This window comes from Curcuma longa, chromosome 9 (genome assembly GCF_044706935.1).
Source record: "Curcuma longa cultivar G26 ecotype Majalengka, Jawa Barat chromosome 9, ITB_CL_G26_1.1, whole genome shotgun sequence".
NCBI lineage: Eukaryota > Viridiplantae > Streptophyta > Magnoliopsida > Zingiberales > Zingiberaceae > Curcuma > Curcuma longa.
The window spans coordinates 5,294,456-5,302,753 of record NC_133869.1 but is presented as its reverse complement, the minus strand read 5'-3'; positions in this window follow the sequence as shown (position 1 = coordinate 5,302,753).

The following is an 8,298-nucleotide window of genomic DNA, read 5'->3' as shown; positions in this document are numbered from 1 at the left end:
TAATTTTTTAAAAAAAATATTAATGATTTTTTGGATAGGGCCTCGAAAATGATTGAGACAACATTGATTAAAAGGACACTTCATTCATACAAAGGACCCATACTCATCACAAGTTGATAAAAAACTTTAGGCGAGAAGGCCTTTGTTAGGATCCGTGTGAGCTAGAGGGAAGTGAATAGCTTCGATCGCTTCTTATCTTGATCTTGTGCTCATCGTTTGAATGTGCAATAAAATTCTTGAATAAACTTGAAGCCATATGCACACCTTCGGGATTACTCATAGGCAATTAATACAAGGCTTACTTATAGTGATCTCCCTCCACTATGAACTTCTCCTTTTTCAGGTTTCTTCCGAAGACGGAAAGCCTCTTGCAACAAGTTTTTACAACAAACACAATAAAAAAACAAATATAAGTACAAATACAATCAAAGTAAACTACTTTACATAAATCTTGCTTTTAGCGCTTTCTTATTGCTTGGAATTACCTCTTATTGGTCTGATACTGCACTAGTATTTCATCCTCAAACCTCTAAGAATTGGCCCTGCCTATTTTCCTTAAAACCCTCTTTTAAAGACTGTTCTTTGGGGTGATTTCCACCAATCAATTAATTAACCTTACTCACCAATCGATTATTACATTAGATCTGACTGTTTAAATATGCAGAATGATTATTTTACTTGACCAATCGATTGCACCAATTGATTGGAAGCTCCAATTCGAACTGACCAATCGATTCTGAAGTCTTCTATTCACTGGCCCCAATCGAGCAATCAATTGCACCAATCCAATCGATTGATAGCCAACCCTAAACCCTGAATTCTAGATTTAGGGTTTACCAATCACCCCCGAGGCATAACTGAGTTGGTTACGATGCAGTAGACTTGCAGAAGAGGGCAAGGGTTCGAATCCTGGCGAAGCCAGTCAATACCCTCCTGCGTCGTGACCAACTGCAGTTTCTCGATTTACCTCCTCACAAATAGTCGTGGGGTCGATCGTGTGGGGCCGCTAAGGTGGCGAATTCCACCTTTTGCAGAAGAGGGTTTACCAATCAATTAGTAAACCCAAAATTCTAGGTTTAGGTTTGCCAATTGATTGCTACGTCGCACCAATCGATTGCTAAATCTAATTTTAGCCTTTTTCAAGATTGAAATCGCATTTTGCTTGGTATCCGGTTGACTTCCTCTACCCAACATCTAGTCATTCATGACTTGTTGGAACTTTTCATTTTCCAATATCTGATCATCTTTGACCTATTAGGACTTCTCTTGTTGCTAAGTATCTAGTCAACCGTAACCTAATTAGACTTTTTATCTCATGCCAAGTGTTCGGTCCTCCATGATCCACTTAGACTTCTCCGATCACCAAGTGTCCGATCAACCGTGATCTATTTGGATTTTTCATCTCGTGCCAAGTGTTCGGTCCTTTGTGACCCACTTGGATTTTCTCGATTACTAAGTGTCCGATCAACCATGACTCACTTGGATTTCTCTTGCCACCTCCTTGTTGGACTTTCGATCACCAAGTGTCTGGTCAACCATGCCCCACTTGGACTTTTCTCTTTGTGTCAAGTGTTCGATCCTCCATGATCCACTTGGACTTTTCAACCGTCATGTATTCAGTCAACTTTGACCTACTTGATTCTTCTTCACCGTCAAGTATTTGGTCAAATCTTAACCTACTTGACATCTAACTAATATATTGATCAAACATCAAAATCTAACTCGAGTCAAATCGAGCTTAGTCAACCTAGTCAACCTTGATCTGAGGTCGATTGCACTAATAATCTCCCTCTTTTTGATGTTTGATTGTGATATAAATTAAATCAAAATTTGATACTAATGTATGAAAATTTATTTATTCTTTAACTTACATAGATTTGAAACCACAGTGTAAATTTCGTCTCTAACTTTTCCTCGACTTCACTTTTACTGATTGATGGATTTTGATACTGAAGTTGTTGTTCATAAAGACTGTAATGGATGAAAGGTAAAAGTTAAAACAATTGGGATACCAAACATAATTGTTCCTCTATTTGTTTGTAAATATGTTTGTTTATTTTGAATGATAATGATGTTGGATTGTTAAATGTGGATCAGTATTGTGTTTGATCGATGATGTTATATGTTGGATTGATTGAGAATTGTTTATATATTAGATTGATTAAGTATTATACAAGGAGGGTTGGTTGGTTATTTATGTAAACACAGTTGGAGAATGAAATAAGATGGTTGCTAGAAAAAATTATTGCATTTTGCGATGAATTTTACGACAAATAAGGTTTCATCACAAAGTGTAGGCAGTTACCGTAACTGCCCACCACCACCACGCTTGCCACGGAATGCATGTTGTGCACTCCGTGGAGGATGCGGCCTCTCCCTATTAATAGGGAGAGGAAAGCCTGGATCGTGAGGAAGAGGCAGCGCTGTGGATGCGTCCAAGTCCAGAGGTGCTGCACCAAAGAGAAGAGGAAGAGAAGGAACACCGATCGGAGGATTTGGTTGGTGGAATCTGAGGAGCTTTCCGTCCTACATGATCGTTCCTTCGACGCGAGCAACAGAAACTGAATTTTCTCAAAACAACAGGTAACTTTAAATTGCTTACATTGGTATCAGAGCACTGTTTTAGACTTTTACCTGTTCGTAATCATCGTTCCCGTTTGTTTTTCTTCTCTGTACGTTGGAAAAATCTGCCTGTCTCTATTTTGGCCGGCAACGAACACAGCAGCGAGCACTGGTGTGGCTTCCAATCACGCGTGACACCGCGACGCGGTCGAAGTGTCCGACCATAGTAGTGCCTAGCGAGATGTCCCGTGGTACTAGCGAGGTAGGCTGGAAAGCAGTCGGCGGCTGGTGTCGACGGCAAGCATCACTCACGAAGTGAGCGTTGGCTTCATCTTCGGCAACATGACAGGCGCAGTCCCTAGCGCAGGCGAGGCTGGCACCGTCAAGGCTGGCACAGGCGACAGTGTGCTTAGGACACAAATTTGGGGAAAAGAAAAAGAACGAACAGAGAAGGAGTTCAGTGGCGCGGTAGAAAAAAATCGATAGGAAGCGTGTTTTTAGGGCACTATTTTTTTAATAAAAAAACAAACAAAGAAATCACAATGTGATTTCTGTTAATTGGGCTAGGTTCCATTGAAGCCCAATTAATTAGAATTGGGCAAAGGTTTCAATGAAAGCCAAGTTAATTGGGTTTTTAGGCTGCCAAGTTAATTGGGCTTCTAATTAAAATTTGGGCACAGTAATAAAAAAAACCAAACAAAGGCTAAATGCACAACAATTGGGATTTGAACCCGGGTATGCACAGCCACAATAAATAAAGCTAACCACCAAATCCTAGCCATCACATGTAAATGAATTAGTTTCATTTACATATTGATCAAATTAATTGGAACTATTCATGAATTAATTGAATTTCATTGGAAGATCAATTAATATAATTGGGTCAGATTTCTAATTGGGCTAATTATGGGCTGTTAATTAGAGAGACCTAATTTGATACGATTGGACTTGGTTAGCACAACTCTGATTTGGTTCAACCGGATCATGAATTGCTAGAGTTGACATTGGTCAACCATACTCATAATTGTGAGAAGTTATCTGAATAACTTATACTTGAGAAACAACTCATTAATAGGCTTAGTCAACATGGTTAGAGATGATGAGAAAACTAAATATCATGCATAGTGCTCAGGTGCCTAGGGTGCTTGGAGCTAATAATGTGGTGTTTTAGTTTTCATGGAGCACTGCCATGTTGAGTCTTCAAGGTGTCAATTGACTGGTCAAAAGATTAGTTGACAAAAGTCCCTATGAATCAAGAAGATTTATTTTTCTTGATTTATTGTGTTAGTTCTATGCCTGTATAAATTGAATTAAGCTAGTATATATATATGTGTTGGTTTGTCAGTTTTATACTGACTTCATTAATTTTAATTTTTTCAGATGGCATGGATGATTACCATGACTCATCGCGATGTGATGCGTAATAAGCTGAGGGAAGCTATCCAGTGGATAGAATATGACCCAGCTTATGGAGTTAGTGGACACATGGTAAGATTGGACAGACTATTTTGGTGTCTAGAGATGCAGGATTTTTCGATTCTGGACAACTACAGGATTTGGGCTTTGATTCGTTCATTGTCTAAAAACCTGCGTGATGTAGCACTTCAGATATGGGGGTGCTATGAGGGGTGCATGTCATATATCCAATTGTGCACAGAGTTACTTTACTACGTAGATTATAAAGAGAATCTAGAAGAAGATCCAAAAGAAGACTCTGTAAAGGACGTTTCTGTGGGATGTTTGAGTTCATTACAGGATTCTGTATCCTGACATCATCTAGAAAGCATCCCAGCTGAAGATGTTTCAGTACAGTCTAAAAAGATAGGACATGTTTGGATTATTACTGTGCTAGTGTTTATACTAGTGGGAGTAATAATTGTCTATCTAGTTTATTAGAGTTGTTTTTCTAGTTAGTTATGAGTAAAAATGTTATAGGTAACATTCAAAGTAGAGTTTTTGTTATTTGTTAACAATGTACAACATGTTTACTTTAATGATATGTTCATTTTATGTTATTTGCTCTACATGATACATGATATTTATTTATTGATGTATACTCTTTAATGTTAGTACCGATGAAATCAAAATATCTCCACAATATCATGATATTGTCCACTTTGGGCCTAAGCCCTCGTGACTTTGTTCTTGGGCTCTCCCCAAAAGGCCTCATACCAATGGAGATATCTTACATCCTTTTAAACCCATGATCTTTTCCATATGTTTTAGATGTGGGACTATGTTTGCACCCTTGCAACCCAACAATCCCCCCGTCAAACAAGGAACCACAAACCCCCCTCAAATGGAAAGCCTCATTTTGATGTCCGAATCCTCGACCCACCAGGACTTTCTGCCTCCTCGGTCCATCCGACCTACTAGGACTTCCTGCCTAGCCGCAACTAAGCATTTCTGCCTGGTGTCTATTCCTCTTGATTCAGACACAGGAGCACCCACTTTTTTTGTTTAAGGTTCAACCCACATGGTTAGATCTGGATCATGGCTCTTCAGACGGTTAGTCCGGTGAAGAGCGGCCTTGCTTTGATACCACTTGTTAGTATCGATGGAATCAAAATATCTCCACAATGACATAATATTGTCCACTTTGGGCCTAATCCCTCATGACTTTGTTTTTGGGCTCTCCCCAAAAAATCTTATACCAATGGAGATATCATACATTCTTTTAAACCCATGATCTTTTCCATGTGTTTAGATGTGGAACTATGTTTGCACCCTTGCAATCCAATATTTAAGTGGTTCATTAGGAGTATATTTATTTTTTTAAATGATAAATTCATTTAATGATAAATATCATCAGTAATTAATGATTAAGTTCATTAAGATGAGATGTATGTAATAAAATATATCAATGTAAGTTAGATTAGAACATACAAATGATGAGTAAGAATGTAATTCTCACTTGATTTTATAAATCAAATCAAATTTATATTGAGTCAATTTAAAGATTACATGCATAAAGACAAGACATACACTGAATATCTGAATAATTTATTCATTTATGATAGGTTATAGCAACAAAGAACATCATAGCTGAACTAAATAAGAGTGAAAAACTTAATGGGGACAACTACAAAATCTGACACCTCAGGATACAGTATCTCCTAGAGGAATAAAAAGTTTTGGAAGATGTAAATCAGGCTATGGTTGAACTGTAGATGGTCCTACTGCACAGAACAGACGAGATCTTGATGCCTATAAGACATAGAAGAAAAAGGACTCCACTACTAAGGGCATTTTGATTAGTTCAATGGTGGATGACCTAGCATTTGAATATGAGTCATATTCTTCGACTCATGCAATTTGGATAGCCCTTAGGAATAAGTATAGTGGAGTTAGTCTGAGCAAGCTTCGGTAGCTGACAATCAAGTTTGACAGCTATAAGAAGTGCCCAAATGTATCAATGGTTCAACATCTCAAGAAAATATTGAACATGATTCGAGAGCTTAAAATTGTTGATCATGAGTTGACTGATAAACAACATGTTCAGGCAGTTATTCGATCTCTTCCAAACTCTCTTGGGAAACCATAAAGCAGACTTTAACTCACAATGAGAGTATTAAAACTTTTACTGATGTCTCACGCCATGTGAAATTGGAGGCGGATAGAGTGAAATCCGCAAGGATTTTTGGCCAAGTCTATGTGGCTGTCAGTTTTGCTGGATCATCTAGATCCAAGAAAAGAAAATAGTTTAAGAGTGGAAAGGGGAACAGAAAAGAAGCTGCTACTGTAGGAATGAGATCAGGCCCTATCAAGAAGAAGAGAAAGAAGACTGGGAAGAAACCTAAAAGTAAATTGACTTGCTTTAATTGTGGTAAAAAGGGTCACTTTGCTCGGGAATGTTCTGAGTGGTAAAAGTTGTTTGCTAGTTTGTCTTTTTTTTTCTAAGCATTTAGTTGCTAGTTCTGTGTTGTTGGCTGATTCTTATCCTTTGTGGATTATAGATTCGGAAGCAACCAACCATGTAGCTCAGGAGTGAGTTACATATGTAGAGTATCGCAGGGTACTAGCTGGCAACAAATGGATTTATGTAGGAAATAATGCAAGAGTTGAAGTCAAAGGAATCGGCACTTGCAAACTTAACCTTCGTGATGGAAGTACATTGTTTCTACATGATGTTCTATATATTCCAGAGATTCGAAGGAATCTAATTTCTGTAACTTGTCTTCTTGATTTAGGATATTATATTAACTTTTATAGTCGATGTATGGAACTTAAAATTGACTCAGTGTCAATCGGATATGGTTATTTAACGAATAGTTTTATGGTTCTTGATGTAGAACCAAATATCAGTTGTGAAATTGATGGTTATTTTTCAAACATTGCTCTTACTAATGATGCAGATATAACTGATAAAGTTTGGCATGCTAAATTAGGACATATAGGACAAGAACAGATGAATCGGTTGGCTAAGGAAGGCCTCTTGGGCACTCGAGCTAAGATTAACTTGTCTAGGTAACTTTAAATTGATTACATAAAGTTATTGCAAAGCCACTATGTATCAAAATTTAGGCGACGTAAATAATTTTCATCGTCGATTGGGCGACGCAACAACATTTTCGTCATCGATTTGGCGATAAAACAAATTTTCGTTGCCAAATCGGTGATGAAAAATGATTTTGTCACGGATTTGGTGACGAAATAGATTTTTATCGCCAAATCGGCGACGAAACAAGGTTTTCATCCCTGATTTGGCAACGAAAATAATTTGTTGGCAATTTCCGATCAATACTTTTTCATCCCTAATTGACGATGAAAAAATATTTTCATCGCAAATTTTAGAATGAAAAATATTTTTCGTCACAGATTATCAATTAGTGAATTTTACGACGAAAACTATTTTCGTCGCAACTTTGTAACGAATTTGACGACGAAAACTGAATTCATCATTAAATTGGCGACAAATTTAAATTTTACGACGAGCTATTACCTACAAAACTTTTTTCGTCGTCAATTTCATCACAAAATAATTTAACAATAATTTTTTTAAAATTCATCGCAAATTTCATCGCAAAACACCCTAATTTTTATAGTATAATTTTTTTCTGAAACCATTCGACTAATTTCTTTACCAGTCGACTGATTTGGTCAGCAACAAAATAACGACTTTCGAATCTTTGAAATCATATATGATTTTGTCAATTTTTCATATATACCAATCAAATCAATTTGTCCATCAATTGATTGATATGGTCAATCGAATGACCAATCGAAATGATTATTTTTTATTTACTTCTGAATCAAAATCAATTGACTAATAACCTTAATTAGTCAAATCAATTTTCTTTTGTTCACTTCTAAAACAGAATCAATCAACTGATATCCTTATTAATCGAATCAATTCATTTTGATTCGCTTCTGAAACATAACCAATCGACTGATAACCCTGATCAATGAAATTGATTCGGTTATAAAACTAATATTAAAATCAATCGATTGAAACTCTTGAATAAAAGTTTTGTAGCATATCAAACGCTTGATATTCATTTCCATTCAATTAATACTAGTATTAGTCAAATGGATATCATAATCAATCGATTGATTATAGTTTTTTATCATTCTAATGACTAAATTCGCCTAAGAATTTTCTACCCACGTGTCTCCATTACTTCATGCCAATTGAATCTCTTTTTTTTTTTTGGATTTTTGATACATCATTACCTTTAAGTTTTCATCCACCTAGCATCCGATCTCGTGATAAGAATTTTATCCTCAACCTTGAGG